Source organism: Pleurodeles waltl, chromosome 3_1 (assembly GCF_031143425.1).
Source record: "Pleurodeles waltl isolate 20211129_DDA chromosome 3_1, aPleWal1.hap1.20221129, whole genome shotgun sequence".
NCBI lineage: Eukaryota > Metazoa > Chordata > Amphibia > Caudata > Salamandridae > Pleurodeles > Pleurodeles waltl.
Genome location: NC_090440.1, coordinates 1,426,801,028 through 1,426,819,933, shown reverse-complemented (window position 1 = coordinate 1,426,819,933; position 18,906 = coordinate 1,426,801,028).

Genomic DNA, 18,906 nt, shown 5'->3' with positions numbered 1-18,906 from the left:
GCACCTTCCCCTGTGAGCAAGAGGCCCTGTGCTGGTACATGTGACGCACCCCAGTCAAAGCCCGCTCCCCCACCTTCCAAAACAAAAACCAAACCCCCTCCACCTCCCAAGACGTAAGTCTGCATCCCCGCCACCCACTTTCCCTGTTCCCTGAGGTGCCTGGCTGCCCCATTGATGCCCCTTTATGGTGGAGTACCATGTGCACATGTGGGAGTCAAGTTGGGGCCATTTGGGCCCATCAGCCTTTCAGCTATGGCTGCCAATTGGCCTAATGTGGACGTTTTGTTGCTCCTGGAGTGTTAATAAAGTTTGTGTGGCCAGTGTTGTTGTTGGCACACTCTGGATCCGTGGTTACTCATTTCATTGTGGGGGGGAGGGTTGTGCACATGTTTGTACTTTGGGCAGGTTTAATTAGGCTTGTGTCGGGCTCTGGGGTGTATGGCTTGTGCTGGTGTGAAGGGTTGTGGGTGCGTTGCGGGCGGAGTGGGTGGGTATGTAACTGTGCCCTTTCATCCCTTGTTTAGTAGGTTGCAGTACATACCATCGTCGTCTTGGTCGGCGGTCTCGGTCGTGGAGGTATATGGCAAGGAGCAGGACTGGCATGATTTGCAACTCTCTCTCCATGACTGCTTCAGTGTGTTGTGTGAGCCTCTGGTGAGTGTTTCCTCTTATTTTGTTCATTTCCGCCTGGCTTTGCATGTTGGTGAAAGGATTTCCTCCCTATACAAGTCCTGGCAAATATACACTACCACTAAAACTCACAACACCCACTAAGAGTTAGCTCATTGTTCTTTGCAATGCCATCTCTCCATCGTTACCTTCAACTACCGACAGCTAGGTATAGTGGACACTTCCCAATGAAACCTGAACGGAAGGTTGGGTTTTTTACGTGTGCCTTACTGAACAACCGGGTAGACCACAACACTTAGCCACAGGACAAGAGGGGTTGCAATACTTATCCATAGGAACTTTTTGTGTCAGCTGCATCGTACATGGTTCGGCGAAGGAGATGGGGTCAGATGTACGAAGAATGCATTTTCTAGATAACGACTCCATAGATATCGCTATTTAGGAAATGTAAAATGATATGTATCAAAATACCAATTTCCTAGGAATTGCTATTGGGAAATTGTAATTAAGAAATCCCATGCCATTTGTTACAATACTCCGGTTCTGCATTTCCAAAACAGTGACTTCCTATTAGCAAAGGGCACTGTACATCTGAAAAGCCCATTTAGCATTTCTTAATGACCCGAAATAGCTAGCAATTCAGAGCGTTAAGAAATGCTAAATGGCTTTGTACATCTGGCCCGGAGATACCTATTTGTCAAAGAACAAGTGAATTACATTTACCACATTGTTGGCTCAGCATGTGCCCTAGAAGGTGATGAATCTGACTTCTTTAAATTCACTAGACCATTTTCATCCTTCAGTAAGAACGAGGTCATGATTGGGGCGGGGTAACTAGAATGTTGCCGTTGACCTGATAATCGATGAGTCTAGTAAACTTGACCACAAGCATAAGAGGGATCGGTGTTACTTACATGAGCTACTCTCAGATTTCGCTCTGGAGGTCCCGTAGGGGCTGCAACCAGTGGCAGCTCCTCCATAAGGGCAGAGGGGTGTCACCCCCTGCCAGCAGCACGAGCTGAACACCTTTTCAAGAAAACAATAATAAACTGTGTTTTTTATCGTTTTCCTGCGAAGGTGGGGGGGGGACATTGGGAGTGAAAAACACTTGAGGGGAGTGCACAGGGCACTCCCCTCAGAGCGCATGTGTGTTTGGCCGGCCGTCTCGGGCTGGCCAAGCACACATGCACAGTAGGTTCTCTCCGGCCCGGCGCTCCCAGCCAATCATAATGCTGCTTTGAGCAGCGTCATGATTGGCCGCAGGGAAGGCTAGGAGCTGTGCCTGCAGCCTGGAGCGATGAGGGAAAGAAGAGCAGCGCAGCTGCAACGGAGGAGGTGAGTTAAAAAAAAAATATTATTATTAAATGTTCCCTCCAAACCCTCCGCGCACGCTGCACACGCCCCGCTCCTTAAGAGGTCAGCGAGCCGCGACTGGCTGCGACATTTGAGAAAGCCAGATTATACCTTCACTTTCTGCATATTTAGGACGCGTACTCGGATAGATTACACCCTCACAATGGCAACTGTACAGAGATGTAGAGGAGGCTTTGATAATATCCGAGGGAGGGGTGTCACATCCTGAAATGGTGGATATCACACTCAAACTAAGTATGGTATTCCTTTCCTTGGACTGTGGTACACGCAGAGGTGTAAACAGTGGCCTAACAAAACAGGAGGGGACCCCCTTCAAAGGGGTCTTTGTTACACCACTGGGTGTAAATATAGGGATCCTAAATGTAAACGTTGATTATTTTTTTATGGACAGAGCTTTCTAGGTAAGAATGTAGACTCCCTTCTGTCCACTGGGACTGCTGTGGAGGGTTGGGAAGGCCTGTATACAAGGAGAGTTGATGAGAAAATCAGCAGGGGCCAGAAAACAGATGTACTATGAGAGCAGTTCCACAGGAGCAATGATTGAACATTTTACTTCCAGATATGCATGCCTCCCTATGTTGGATACTCTTAGGGAGTTGATAAATGCCAAGTACGACTTTAGTGCAAGTTACACGAAGCAGGCAGAAAAAGATTAATTTAATTTACAATGAATTAACAAACAGACGGGCTGTGATATGTGTTGCCACACTCTAAGTCATTCCTAGAAAGTGGATACTCCACTAATCGAGGTCAATGTGGCAAATACTTGCATATGAAAAACAAAATTATAAAGCAGAAGGGGCACAACAATGATTAATTGTACAATTACATAGGAAGTCCGATCATGAGTCTATTCCAATGATAAGGCCAATCCAAAATGTTTTCCAAAACATCATCTTTATTTCATTAGTTTTGCACAATAAAAGTCACACACAGCCAATGCATTTTGGGCCCGATGTACGTTCATTCCAGATTGCAACTCGTAATTTGCATTTTTTTTCTGGAATGTAAAACAATGTCAACCGCACAGTTTGTGATTCCCAATGGCATCGCAAATGACCTACCTCATCAATATTCATGAGGCAGGTCGCAATCTACGACCCCGTTGGTAATGGCCACACTCGCAGGGATGGTAGCCTGCTGGGGACAGCAGACCACCATATCAGTGACTGCTTTTTAGATAAAACAGTTTCTTTTTTTTGAGATGCAGCCCGAATTCCTTAAAGGAAAATGGGATGTATTTCAAACAAAAAAATTAAAAGATTTATTTTTATTTTTCCAGAGGGACCACTACCTGCTCTGAAAAAATATTTTCTCTTCCAATCACAAAGGGGAAGGGGTCCCACAGTTTAAATTGGTGGTAACTGCAATTGTTTTGCAACTGCCATTGCAGTCACAAAACAATAATACATGCCACTGCGACTCGCAATTATGAAGGGACGCTCTTAGAACACCCATTGCTAAATTGCAAGTCTTAATCCCTATTTTCTGAGCTGATATTTGTATGCCGGCTCGCAAAATAGGGATGGTACATTGGAAAAGAACATTTTGTCACCTCAAAAGGTGATATTCGCCTTTTGTGAGTGCAACATTGCATCATACATCGGGCCCTTCAAACCCCCTCTACATAGAAGGACCTCTTCAGTGCTACAAAAATATTTTGTGAAGATCTTATCTATTTAGTAAGCATCAAAGTTCAAGTTTTGTATTGTCATCATTGAGCCCTTTTTTCTTGTGTCCAGAAATCATCACATGCCTATTTAACACAGACAAATTTACATAATGATGCAGTTCAAGTTTATGTTTATCAAACAGACATCACTCCAGCAGCATGGCATTATTGGAGGGGGGAGAAGGCAGGGCACTTCTTAGCCACACACCTGAAACTGATGGATGACTAGTAGAAATATTCTCCCTTTTCTAGATTAAAAAACGAAAATTTTGACAAAGCCATGTGACATCAACCTATAGTTCCATGACTTCTGCAAATGGCTGTATAAGTCAGAATCCCCCATCAATCAGACATAAGAAGACAGATTTATGGACATGATCATCATACAGGGACACTTCATGGAGCAGTCTTCCCTTCTGGATGCAGACCTCATAGAGGGATAGGTCATGCAAGTGTACATGCCATGCAGACAGTGAAAGAACCAGGGGAAGGATTTACTCAGTAGAACTTTATAAGATCACCAAATCCTTGAATGCCCCTGTTCCATGTAAGGTTTTCTGGCAAGCACTTGACACTTACAGACTTCCCCCAAGATTTCAATAAAGCCTGTATTGTTTCAATCCTTAAACCAGATAGAGATATCTTGAAGTGTGCCAACTACAGGCTTATGTCACTTATTAATATGGATGCCAAAATATTGGTGACCTTCTTATGGAAATGTATCACTACTCTGATCCATCATAATCAGGTTGGGTTTGTCCTTGGTTTTATACATCAACCAATCATCTAAAGCTCTTTTCTGAGGACAAGAAGGTTATCCTCTCCTGGACTCTGAGAAGGCTTTTGTCAGGGCAGACTGGAGTACCTTCTTCGCACCATGGTATAGATGGGTTTTGGCCACAAATTCCTGACATGGGTTCAAGGCATGTATCACGATCCTGAAGCAGTGGTTAGTTGTGGGGGATTTACACCTCCCCAATTCTCAATACAGCACGGAAGAAGAGAGGGATGCCCCTTATCTCTGTTGCTGTACCTGCTAGCACTACAATCATTGGCTATAGCCATATGACAGAAAGGTGAGATTACTAGAGTGAGGGTCAGCAGCCTGTAGGCTAACGATATTCTGATGACTTTGAGAGAGCGTATTTGATATTACATATTATAGACGTGAAATGCTTATGTCTAACAATGCTGTATTAATAAAACATTCATTAAAAGCGTATTCATAAATATGGAGAATCGTTCATATGTATAAACTAATGTCAACTGTAAGAAATAATTGTTTATAGTTTGCCTAACTGAGCACATTAAAACGTATAAAACTGCATTAATTAGAACTCATATATCTTAAGTTAGCATGAGCCAAGCAGAAGCTGTATAGCTCTCATATTAAAAGCGTATTTTTCCTGTCTCCAGTGTGCGGACTTGCAAACGACCATGACCCAGCTATTGTTCTTTCTGTATTAGTTTGAAACATGGGGACATTTTCCCATCCGCATGCTAGCATCTTTTAGTATAAAATGATTGTGCTTCGAAACATTTGTAGATACTTCCAAGGACAATGAGACGAGGGAAAGAGAACTTTTAACCTGAGACGTGTGCCAAGATGATGAAGTAACCCCGGATATGCCACCTACGGAAAGTCGATTATGAAGGAGAGTCACCTGTTCCATTCAGCTGTCCATACAAGGGTAGGGCCCCTTCCACCAGCTTATGAAGCTCTCTTGGATGAAGTCTGGGCCCTATCACCTGCAGGGTGTGGCATGATGGCTCCCAGAGACAGTACACAGCAGCTCAGCATGTGGAGGTCTTGCTTGCAAGATTGTCAGGAGTCAAATGAGCAAGGCTTCAGAAAATAGCAGTGACGGCCGTCGTGAAGAGGACCGACACCAGCGGCGTTTATCGCCATTGACTCCAGTCTCCCATAAGCAGCAATGTTACCCAATGAGGAGTTGCACAGCGGTTGCGACCTCCTACCACCATGAAGACATACACCAGAGGCTGTAGGTCACTTCCATCTGTCCAGTGCTGCAGGACAGGTGGCTGCCATTTTATTCTCAAATCATGCCTTGATGCATGAAACTAAGTGCGCCTTACACTTTTTTCACACGAAGGCAGAGTAGGCTTATGCTGTGGCATCATGGTTTGTCTCATACATGTGACATGCATGACATACTGGCCTCATATTGCTGGTTGTCATATGAGGTGCATGTTCTAATACACATTGCCTCTGAGGCGGTGTGATCATGTAGGTATTTAGCATGACTACATAAGTGCTCACTGTAGGACAGCTCAGTGTACCACATATAGAACCCTACACATGTGATGTTAGTCAGATACTATTGATCAGGGGCAGCAATGTGCATCAAGAATGGAGTCCATGTCGCTTCAGCATGGCCAATATTGTATGTGTCAGCAGTATATGACATGTCTACAGCGTGAGGTGTGTGCGATAATGTTATATCCTGTTAACATGTGTGGAATGCATTTCACATTGTACATTCTCTCCTCTCTGTCCCAGATATCCTGTCATGAGGATGTTGAGACGTGCATCAGTGTATTGTCCGCCAGTAGACCTTGCAACCCTGGAGGAGAGGCATATCATTCAGACCTATTGTCAGTTGGAGCCAGGCCTATTGCCTGCCATACGTAATCCTTCTGCCATCCCTGCCACAGCTCAAATTCTGTCAGTGCTACACTTTCTTGCCACAGGCTCCTTTCAGATTACAGTGGGCTTGGCAACAGGCATTTCAAAGCCCATGTTCAGTCTTGTGTCGAAGGATGTACTGTGTGCTTTATTGTACCATGGACAGCTACATCAGGTTCCCCTAATGAGGGGAATTGACCTATATGAAGACAATCTTTTATAACGTGGGACACATCCCTTATGTGATAGGGGCCACAAATGGCACCCATATAGCTTTGGTCCCTCCCAGTGCCAACGAACAGGTGTATACGAACAGGAAAAACTACCACTCCATCAATGTTCAGGTGGTGTGTGTTGCAGACCAGTATATCACATAAGTGAAGCCAGGTTTCCTGGATTTCTGCATGACTCCTACATTCTGAGGAACAGCAATGTCCCCCAAATGATGGCACAACTACAGAGAGAGAAGGTTTGGCTCATTGGTATGTATGCATTTGGATGCGTGCCTCTGCAATGTCAACCGTCATCACATTCTTCCCTGTGGCTGTACCTGTAATATAAGAGGTCCTACCTCTGTGCACACAGGTGACTCTGGCTATCCTAACCTTCCCTGGCTGTCAACTCCTGTGAGGTACCCTGCCATTGAAGGCAAACTCTGTTTCAATGAGGCCTACTGCAGGACAAGGAGTTTAATTAAAAGAACATCCTGAAGGCCAGATTCAGGTGCCTGGATGTCTCTGGAGGTGCCATCCTCTATAGTTCCCAAAAGGTACGCCAGATCATAGGTACCTGCTGCATACTCCACAATCTGGCCCTGAGATATCAGATACCCTTACTAGGTGACGATGACAAGGCAGCTGGACCAGTGGCTGGTGATACAGAAGTGGAAAGTGATGAGGAGGCAGATGAGAAAGGTTCAGCTGAGTCCAGGGCAGAGCACATCAATCAGTAATTCCAGTAACATACATGTATGCTGTGTATGTATTTGCATGTGTACCTAGTTTGCTGTCAATGGTCCTCCTGATCAGGATTATCAATGGTTTTGTGAAGTGTTTCTATCCCTATGTGTCTGTTGTGGGAGGTGACTGAATGTATATAAGGTGCTGTCTGAAAATGTATCACCTCTACCATGTGTGCTCTCTGAAGGTAGCAAGATTCACATCTCCTATGGACAGGTCTGTATTGTACTATGTGTCCTGCATTCTCCTGTTCTCATGTCAAATCTGTTGTGCCCTGTTTAGATGGCTATCTACACTGAACACAACTGTGAACTGCATACGTGCTTTGTGTGGTACCATGCCTACAATCCTGATAGTAGTTTCTTTCATGTTATTTCTGCAGGTTGAATAATTGGAAATACTCTGGTGTGTGGCTGTACTAGTGACTCCCTTACACCTACCCTGGGACATAGATGTTGTACTGTGTCTCCTGCAGAGAATGCCTTCCTCTGCAGTACATTACACTGCCTGTTGTATGTCTGGACGGACACCTTCATGTGTGGGGAGATCCTCAGCTACAGAGAGGGGGGTGCCTGAGGCCTGTGGTTCCCCTGGCAGAGCCTCCATTCCACTATCAGCCGCAGATGTAGAAGGCTCAAATGTGATGTGGCTAGTGGATGGGGCCTGCTGGTGGGTGGAGGAGGCACACAGGGTAGTGTTAATGTCCTTGAGCACCTCTGCAATGGAGGCCATGGTGGCATTGTGGATCTGCCACTCTTGCATGATCTCCTGGTGGTATTCCCTCTGCAATCTCTGGTTTTCTCTAACATTGTTATGATCTAGCTCATCCTGTCTTAGGATTGATGATATGATTCCAGGACTTGAGAGATGGCTTCCTGGTCAGGTGACTGCCTTGGCTGCCTCTTCCGCTGGCCAACAGGTCCCCTCCCACGACCCCTGCCCTCATAGGCCTGTGCCCCTGGCACGGTGTGCCCACTCCCAGTGTCAGCAGGACCTTCATTGTCTTGGGTGTGAGGGGGTGACTCAGGTCCCTGTACTGTGGGGCACACAATTGATTGAACAGTCCTCGCAGATTTGGGGACAAAGGGTTGAGATGGTGGTGCCACAGGCTGGGGTGGGGTTGATGTGGGCAGGGTGAGGTACAGAGTGGTAGACTGACCAGGAGTCCCACAATAGCCAGATAGGTCGACACTGTCCAGACATCCACAGGCCTAGAAAAATCATAAAATTGTTACTAGACCTGCCGGTCGAGTAACTTGAATAATCTACTCAACCCAACTGTAATGTATTTTATTTTACAGAGTAGTCTTATCCTTCATTCTCACACATGAGTACACATTCAAATATGTTATTTTTGCTGTACACAAAAAGTATTTTGTTTTGGTAAATAGACTAAGGCTCAGATTTACAAGCGGCCTCCGCCGCCGATGTGTCACTTTTTTTGATGCACTGGTGGCGCGGGCTGATGACTTTGCGTGGCTTTACATGGCCTTGTAGATATGGAGTAAGGCAACGCAGCACAAGTCACTGTGTTGCCTTACTTTTTATGGGGGAAGCATTTCCATGGGAGTTACATGGATGTTTCCATGCAACACCCATGGTTTTTGATGCATTCCCAGATTTACAAGGTTTTGTAAAACTGGGAATGCGTCAAAGACCTACGCCACTCCAGGGGTGGTGTAGAAGTGATGCAACGAGCAGAAGTAACTTTATTTCTCCCTGTTGTTTCCTCTTTCTAAGTGTACTTCATTTTGCAGCACACATAGGAAGAAGAAAGCTCCTCTTGGGATTGTTTTTGTGCTAGACGGTGCCCCTTCTTGAACAAAAACAATTATCCCCACAATGCAGGCACCCTTGCACCATGGTGTAAGGGTGCCTGCATTGGTGCACAGAAGCAATTTGTGCACCAGCGCAGGAGGAAAAGGACAGGAAAGCATTGTATCCCTAGATACAGCGCATTGCTGCCCTTTGGCTTTGATGCAGGGCAGCGCAGCAAGAAGGCATGCAGTGCTGCCTTGTGCCAAAACATTGTAAATTTGGCCCTAAATGTTTGCTCCATGTATAATAAGAATCTAGCCAACATATAGGGCATATATAATCTGTGACTTGGTTTAGTTTACTAATAGCCTTGCCTTCAGGGCAGAAGTATTTCCCAGTTTATGTTTAAACACTCACTTTTAAATTACTAAAGCTTGATGTGGTAGCACATTGTCATTTACAGACAGTACAGTTTCAAGAAATGTAAACAAACCTTCCCACTAACTTGCAGCTTTACTGATAAAACTATCTAGTGTATTAATAATTTGTGAAAACTGGGTTTCAGGAAACATATTTATTATTTGCACATCACCAAGTAAAGTGTTCTTATTTGTTTCCATACTATTAAATAATTTTTGTTCATCTTACTGAAGAACAAAAACTGGACTTTCATAGCTATTGACATGTATTTTGAAATTTTGTACAGTTGTCTTAGTTATTTAAATGTTGCCTGTTAGGAAAAACCCACCTAGCCTTTCATTTTACAGTTTTTACAGCAGGTCAGACAGGTCACCTTAGACAATGCTGGAACTCTGCAGTCAAAATGGAAAAAGATAGATGTGGTCATTACAACCCTGGCGGACGGTGTTAAAGCTGCGTAAATACCGCAAACAGGCCGGCGGACAAAAAAGGGGATTATGACCCTGGCGGAAACCACCAACAAAGACAGCCACTATAACGCTCTGACCGCCACGGCGGTACAGACAAACAGCGCGGCGGTTACCGCCAACAGATAGGCGGGAGACAATGTACCGCCCACACTATTACAACCCGCCAATCTGCCACCTTTTCCGAGGCGGATTCACCGTGGATAAAAACACGGCGGAAACAGCTTTTGCTATGGGAAAACGCTCACCTGAACACATCCCACGAGGAACGACGACTCCATGGACCCGGAATTACAAATACTCCCTGCCCTTGTCTTTCTGCTCCTCTATGAACAACAGCTACATAGGCGCAGAAGACACCGGTGAGTACTGCACCTACGACACGGGGAGGGCGGAGGCAAAAGTTAGGGGGACACCCACCAAACACCCCCACCCTCGCATATCACAACATACACACCAATGCATTCACAAAAATCACAAGAACAACCCACAATCCCCCTGGAAGAATGAAAACACAATGCGAAATTCAGTCAAACATTATAATGTGCCAATATACATGTCATACAAAAATATACTCATATATATTAGAAAATCACTCATAATTATATACAATACGAGAAGTAGTGCAGATATGTACACAACAATGTCCGTGCACCAACAGTCCAAAAATGCATGGGCGAGGCCCACAAACGACACCTGACCACAATCGGAGAGAACACTGCTGGGGCATCAGATAGAAATACTACAGGCACCTCAGGGGGAAGGGAAGGGGGGGCACCTCAGCCAGATGAATGCGAAACCAGATCCACGACGGGGCACCATGCCCATTGATGTATCCTGGGGAGTGCAAAGCCACAGTCTCTCAAGTCTATACAGTGGGTGGCTTGCCCACTGTGCCATCCTGGGGAGTGCAAAGCTACAGTCTCTCAAGTAGATGCAGTTCTCTACTGGTACTGGGTGGGACTGGTGCCCATACTGGATGAGTCTCCATGTGAAAGTTCCTGTCCTGTCACTGTCCCCGCTGCACATGGGATAAGGATGCCTTGCCATGGCGGTCTTTGCCCTGTTCAGCGGTGCTTTGCCATGGCGGTCTTTGCCCTGTTCAGCGGTCTTCACCATGGAGGTCTTTGCCCTGTTCAGCGGTGATCACCATAGCGGTCTGTGCCCTGTTCAGCAGTGCTTTGCCAATGGCGGTCTTTGCCCTGTTCAGCGGTCTTCACCATGGCGGTCTTTGCCCTGTTCAGCGGTGCTTTGCCATGGCGGTCTTTGCCCTGTTCAGTGGTGCTTTGCCATGGCAGTCTTTGCCCTGTTCAGCGGTCTTCACCATGGCGATCTTTGCCCTGTTCAGCGGAGCTTTGCTATGGCGGTCTTTGCCCTGTTCAGCTGTGCTTTGCCATGGCGGTTCTGGTACGGACATTGGTGTGTGGCATGACTTTCCCTACACTGGGCATTGGTGTGTGGCATGACGATCTCTACACTGGGCATTGGTGTGTGGCATGACTTTCCATCATTGCCCAGCTGGGCTGTGGCAGCCGGGGCCCTCCTGGGCTGTGACTCTGGCGGTGGACTCAGGACCAGTGACGATACTTGGGCCCTCCTGGGCTGTGACTCTGGCGGTGGACTCAGGACCAGTGACGATACTTGGGCCCTCCTGGGCTGTGACTCTGGCGGTGGTCGCTGGACCAGTGACGATACTTGTGCCCTCCTGGGCTGTGACTCTGGCGGTGGTCTCTGGACCAGTGACGGTACTTGGGCCCTCCTGGGATGTGACTCTGGCGGTGGTCTCTGGACCAGTGACGGTACTTGTGCCCTCCTGGGCTGTGACTCTGGCGGTGGTCTCTGGACCAGTGACGATACTTGTGCCCTCCTGGGCTGTGACTCTGGCGGTGGTCTCTGGACCAGTGACGATACTTGTGCCCTCCTGGGCTGTGACTCTGGCGGTGGTCTCTGGACCAGTGACGATACTTGTGCCCTCCTGGGCTGTGACTCTGGCGGTGTACTCTGGACCAGTGATGACGGTGCTGGAGGTTGTGTCTGGACCGCCGGAAATGATGGTGCACTTCTCCGCCGTGACACTCACAACAGGCTGGCAAGACTTCCTCTGGACCTTCCCCACCTTTGGTGGAGTCACAGCTGACTCTCCAATCCCCTTCGAACCCAGGTCAGTTGTTGTCCCACCAGGAGTCTTAACACGGTCCCGTTGTCCACTCTCTAATTTTAGAGCCTTTACAGGGGGTGGGCTGCCAGTGCCTTGGCTCCGGGTCCTACTGCCTGCCCTAGTGGCCGGTGCACTCCACAATCCCTGAACACGCACCACTGGTATTGGAGGCTTTTTGGCTGAGGTGCTACGACAGGATTGATGAATTGGAGGGGGGGGGGCAAAAAGGTCCATTTTACACAGGGACAGTTTCTGACGAACACTGGGATGGTTAGCTGGAGGGGGTCTGGGAGTGGAGGAAGAGGAGGTGTTACTTTAGCTGTTTTGGGTGCAGATGCAGGTACAGGAGGCTGTTGTGAGGTGATGGATGTTGTGAGTGATTGCCGGCGTTTGTGTACTTTGGGAGGGGGTGTCACAGACACACTGAGAGAGGACACAGGGGACGTGTAAATGGCAGTGGAGGTGGTGAGTGCAGGTGAGTGGCTTGTGGTGCTGGGTGTCCTGGTGCGATTCCTGGTGCCTGTAGATGTGGTGCATGCAGGTGTGTGTGTAGATGAGACTGGGAGGGAGGAGGGAGAAGAGGAGGAGGGGGAAACAGTGGAGACAGTGGATGTTGCTGTGTCTGTATGGGTGTGATGCTTGTGTGAGTGCATGTGGGATGTGTGGTGCCTATTTTTGCTTGAGCTACTTTTGGGTGTTGACTTGTGTGCATGCTGGTCTGTAGGTGTGCTTGGGATGGGCTGGGGTACAGGGGATTGGGTCTGGGTGGAGGAAGTTGGAGGAGGGAGGCTCGACACAGGGACAATGGCTGCCATCAGTGCTGAGGCCAGAGATTGCAGGGTTCGCTGAAGGACAGCCTGACCAGAATGAATGCCCTCCAGAATGCAATACTGTGTTGTAACTCTCGTTCTACACCCTGGATGGCATTCACAATGGTAGACTGCCCAACAGTGAGTGACCTGAGGAGGTCAATGGCCTCCTCACTGAGGGCAGCAGGGGTGACTGGGGCAGGGCCTGAGGTGCCTGGGGCGAAGGTGATGCCCACCCTCCTGGGTGAGCGGGCACGGGGCGAACGCGGAGGGGCTGCTGGGAGGGCGGTGCTGGTAGGGGAGGTGGCGGCTGTACCTGTAGAAGTGGTGCGCACAGATGGTGCCGCCACCACAGGGGAGCTCCCATCGGCGGTGTGGCCCTCCATGGCCATGTGGATGCAGCTCCCTCGTGCTCCGGTGCCACTGTACCTCCGCCTGTTGATGCTGATGTGCAAAAGACTGGGAGAACAGGAAAGGGGGGGGGGGAGACAGAAGAACTAGAGTTATAGTGCATGGTATTCCGCTACCGTTGGCGGACAAGACAGACGCAGCAGCCCCCTGCATTACGCCGTGCTCCTGCACTCAGCACACGCAATTTCTGGGTTATGGCCTACATGGCAATGGAGGACATCTGCGCACATGGGTACCACAGGGGCAAATATACCTCGACTTGGCACTCTGCTGAGGTGGGGTTGAGTGCCACATGGCCTACATTACGGCGGGGACCTGCCTACCTAACTCGCCCTGGCCTAGGGACACCCACAGCCCACCTCCCCCACCCAGACACCTCCACTGCACGCAAAGTCCGCAGAATGAGGTTGTACTCACCCCCTTGTGTCTGCTGTGATGTCCTCAAGCACCCATCCAACTCCGGGTAGGCCACTGCCAGGATCCGGAACATCAGGGGGGTCATGGTGCGATGGCACCCCTCCCACGTTGGGAGGCCATCCCCAGCTGAGCCTCCGCCGTCTTCTTGCTGCAGCGGCGAATGTCCTCCCATCTCTTCCGGCTGTGGGTGCCCCGTCTGTGGTGGGCCCCCAGGGTCCGGACCTCCTTGGTGATGGCACGCCAGATGTCCCTCTTCTGGTGGGCGCTGACCTACATGACATGCACAAGGGAAGAGGAACAGTCATTACCAACTGCACTGTTGTTGTGAGTGGCCCCCTCCCTACTCTGGCCATGTGGCCCATTCATTCGCATGCATTAATGTTCAATCAACTCTGCCTACTTCCCTCTTCCACCCAGCCCTCTCCACCCAGGCCTAGCCCATACAACGTGCTCCCTGTGTTCTAACCTGTTGGTCTGGAGGACCGTAGCGTGTACTGGGGGAGGACCCCATGCACAAGTTTCTCCAACTCCTGTGTAGTGAAGGCAGGGGCCCTTTCCCCAGACGCAGCAGCCATCGTCGCTTCCAGACCGAGGTCACAGCAGCACTAGCAGTGTAGGTCCTCTCCTGTCGAAGGTCAGGTACCTAGTGATTGAACAGATAGAAAATGGCGGTGACGTCTGCGGCGGTGACGTCCGCGGCGGTGCGCATCATCACCGCTGACGCACCTGTTCATTGGCTCCTGGGACCCATAGGGTCCACTGTTAACCAATGCAGCATTGCGCCGCGGTCTACGACCGCCTACCGCGACGGTGTGCAACGCCAGCGCAGTTACCACACAATCCCATTGTCCCAGTTTAGAGGTCAGGCAGCCGCCATTTCAGGGGCCCACATGCCTTAATTTACTACTTCGTCACACATATCCAGGCCTACACTCAACACACATACAGGAAGGGTTTTGTGAGTGGTGTAGTCTTGTGTGTTACTGTGGGTACATACCTGGAGGAAAAGTGACTGGTTCTTCGCTGTTGTCCTTCGTAGGCACCGTCAGCTGGGGCATATGAGAAGATGGCGGAATCCTCCAGTGTACCGACCGCTGGTGGACCTGTTGACAATGGAAGAAAGACATATCATCGTCACCTACCGGTTTGATCGAGCCTCTATCCAGGAACTATGTACCCAGTTGGAGCCAGACCTGATGTCACCGATCCGCCATCCGACTGGAATCCCCGCTGACGTGCAGGTGCTGTCAGTGCTCCATTTCCTTGCACGTGGGTCTTTTCAGACAACAGTGGCCATGTCATCAGGGATGTCCCAGCCTATGTTTTCCAACGTGCTGTCCAGAGTGTTGTCTGCCCTGCTGAAACACGTAAGGAGATACATCATTTTCCCTCAGGTGGAGGATTTGCCTACAGTGAAGGGTGACTTCTATGCCCTTGGACATATCCCCAATGTCATAGGTGCTATTGATGGGACCCATGTAGCTCTGGTCCCCCCCCCACAGGAGTGAACAGGTGTACAGGAACAGGAAGAGTTAACATTCCATGAATGTCCAGATGGTCTGTTTGGCAGACCAGTACATCTCCCAGGTAAATGCTATGTTCCCTGGCTCAGTGCATGACGCCTATATCCTGCGGAATAGTAGCATCCCTGATATGATGGGTCAACTCCAGAAGCACCAGGTATGGCTATTGGGGGACTCTTGTTACCCCAACCTTTCGTGGCTATTGACCCCAGTGAGGAATCCCAGGACCAGGGCAGAGGAACGGTACAATGATGCCCATGGGCGGACTAGGAGGGTGATCGAACGCACCTTCGGACTCCTGAAGGCCAGGTTCAGGTGCCTCCATATGGCAGGTGGATCCCTATTCTGCTCACCGAAGAAGGTGTGCGACATCATCATCGCCTGCTCCATGCTCCATAATTTAACTTTGCGATGCCAGGTGCCTTTTCTGCAGGAGGATGATCCAGATGACGGTGTTGTAGCAGCTGTGGAGTCTGTGGAGCCTGTGGACAGTGATGAGGATGAAGCTGAGGAAGAAGAAAACGACAACAGGGAGTCAGTCATACAGCAATATTTCCAGTGACACAAAGGTGAGAACATTTTCAGATTTTACATTACATTCACTGTCACACGTCTACCTCTATCCTGTTTGTCTATTTCAATCACAATTTGTTAACTGAGTTGTACCCTTCCATTACGGTTTCACAGGTGTGGTAACCTACGTGTCAACTGCTTGCATCCTTCAAGGGCTTGTGATGTGTGACATAGGTATGTTAGCCTTACAATGGTACATCCATTATGACACTGTCATTGATAATACAAAGAACAAAATCATAGACTGACTCCAGATTGTTTTGTGTTTCAAGGGTGTTTATTTAAGTGCTCAAAAAATGAAGGGGGGTTGTAAATTGGTGATGGGTGATGGTGGAGGAATGTCCATGGCAGAGTCCAGTCTATTAGTCTCACAGGTGCACTGCCCATCTGGGCATAGGAAGTGGAGCTGGGGCAGTTCGAATATGGACAGGGTAACAAAGTGGGAAAGTGGGAGGACAATCAGGGTGGTCTCATTTCCTGGCTGGGGTCTTGCCATCTTGCTCTGTCCTGTTCCTGGATCTCAGGGACCGCTTGCATGGTGGTTGTCTGTCTGCAGGGGGTGGGGTGCTGGTGTGTTGGTCCTGTGGCAGGGCGTCCTGTCCACTAGCGCCGGCAGAGGTGGTGGGCAGTTCATCGTCCTAGCTAGTGTCAGGGGCCCCTTGGAGTGCCACGGTGTCCCTCAAGGTCTGCTGTATGTCCTTCAGCACCCCTACGATAGTGCCCAGGGTGGAGCTGATGGTTCTGAGCTCCTCCCTGAACCCCAAATACTGCTCCTCCTGCAGCCGCAGGGTCTCCTGCAACTTGTCCAGGACCGTCGCCATCGTCTCCTGGGAGTGGTGGTACGCTCCCATGATGGAGGAGAGGGCCTCGTGGAGAGTTGGTTCCCTTGGCCTGTCCTCCCTCTGTCGCACAGCAGCCCTCCCAGTTCCCCTATGTTCCTGTGCCTCCGTCCCCTGGACCGTGTGCCCACTACCACTGCCCCCAGATCCCTGTTGTTGTTGGGAGGGTGGGTTACCTTGGTTGCCCTGTAGTGGTGGACACACCGCTGATTGACCTGTCCTGGGTAGGGAGGTTTGGGCCCGCTGGGTGGGTGCTGTGCTGGTGTTACCAGAGGGTGGAAGGTCGGTGTTGGGCTGTGCCTGTGCAAGGGGAACCGACTGTCCCGAGGCCCACGATGGTCCGGGCTGGTCATCAAGATCCAGTAGGGCAGAGCTGCTCTCGTCCCTGTGGGCCTCTTCTGGGGGTGGAGTGGTGTTGTCTGGACCCTCTGGTGTGGTGACGGTCCTTCGGGTTCCTGCAGGGGCATAAGAGCATGATTATTTCATGTGTGTGTGTAATGGTGTGCAATGGGTGGCTGTGCGTGAACCCCAGTGCAAGCATTCCTGTGTGGGGGCTTGTGTGATGATGGTTGGGGGGGGTTCTGGGTATGTGCAGTGAGCATGCTTTGGTGAGGGGTGACCATGCTTAGTTGTGTCATGCAGGACTTGGTGTTGGGATGTGTAGTTTGTGTTATGGGTACATTAGTGATGAGTTGGAGTGATAGGGGAGGGGGTGAGGGTGGGGGTGTGTGATAGCATGCTGGTAGGGTGGGGGATCTGATAGTTGAGATTTGACTTACCAGTGTCCCATCCTCCACCGACTCCTCCGAGGCCCTCAGGATGCAGGATGGTCAAGACTTGCTCCTCCCATGTTGTTAGTTGTGGGGGAGGAGGTGGGGGTCTGCCACCAGTCCGCTGTACCGCAATGTTGTGCCTGGAGACCGTGGAACGCACCTTCCCCCGTAGGTCTTTCCACCTCTTCCTGATGTCCTCCCTATTTCTTGGGTGCTGTCCCACAGCGTTGACCCTGTCAACTATTCTGCGCCATAACTCCATTTTCCTGGCTATTGATGTGTGCTGTACCTGTGAGCCAAATAGCTGTGGCTCTACCCGTACGATTTCCTCCACCATGACTCTGAGCTCCTCCTCGGAGAAGCAGGGGTGTCTTTGGCGTGCCATGGGGTGGTGTGTGTGATGTGTGGGGTGGTGTATGTGTTGATGAGTGTGGTGAGTGTAGTGGTGTGTGGTGTTTTGTGCGTGGAAGTTGTGTGGGTGATGGTGTTGTGTGCCTCTGTGTGATGGGGTTGTCAATTGCTGTGCTGTCTCTCTGGCCTTCTTTTAGAATTTGTGGTCGTAGGGGTTTGTGGGTGATGTGGGTGTGTGTTTTATATAGTATTGGGTGTGTGGGAGTGTTGTTTGTATGTGTATCAGGTGTGTATATTTCAAATTGTCCAATGTGGCGGTGTTTTGTAGATGTGTGTGTATTTTGAGCGCGGCGGTGTGTACCGCCAATGGAATACCGCGGTTGAAAGACCGCCACGTGGATTCGTGGGTCGTAATAGCATGGACGTGTTTCTGTTGGCGTGGAGGTGGAGGATTTGTTTCCGCATGTTTATCGCTGACCTTTGGTGTGGCGGTGTTGTGTGGGTGTCTGAATTTCGGTGGATTCCGAGATGTGTGTCATAATAGCTGTGGCGGTCTACCGCGGCCGCGGCGGTGTATTGGCGGTCTTCTGCACGGCGGTAAGTGACTTTTACCGCCAATGTTGTAATGACCCCCATAGTGACGTTTGCCCTCTGAACACAGAGCAAATGTAACAAACATGATTTATAGGCTTCTTTTTTACTTTCTTATTGAACAGAACATTTGTTCTTTGTCAACTTTCCAGAAGAGGCAAATAGGTCCTAAAAATAACTCACCATAGCGAGTGGTCAAGTAGATATTTTGAACGGTGATCCAGCTGCGTTGTCCTCACTGGGGCCTTCATCCTGAGGATGGCTGTCTGTCTCTGGAATCCTCTCTATGGGTACCAATGGGAGGGGTACCTGTGGATGGAGTGAGAGGGGGTTAAATGGTGGAGGTGTGACTGGTTGTCAGTTTGGCTTCAGTTGATTCCCAGCAAAATTAATGACATGTGCAGCTGTTCTGACACAGTTTGTGAATTGTGACATGTGTACCATGCTCCATAAGACTTTGTTAGCATTGTGTTGTGTCCTTGCATCTCTGTCATTGTCATGTAGTGGTCCTCAGTAGAAGCATCCTATTGGTGT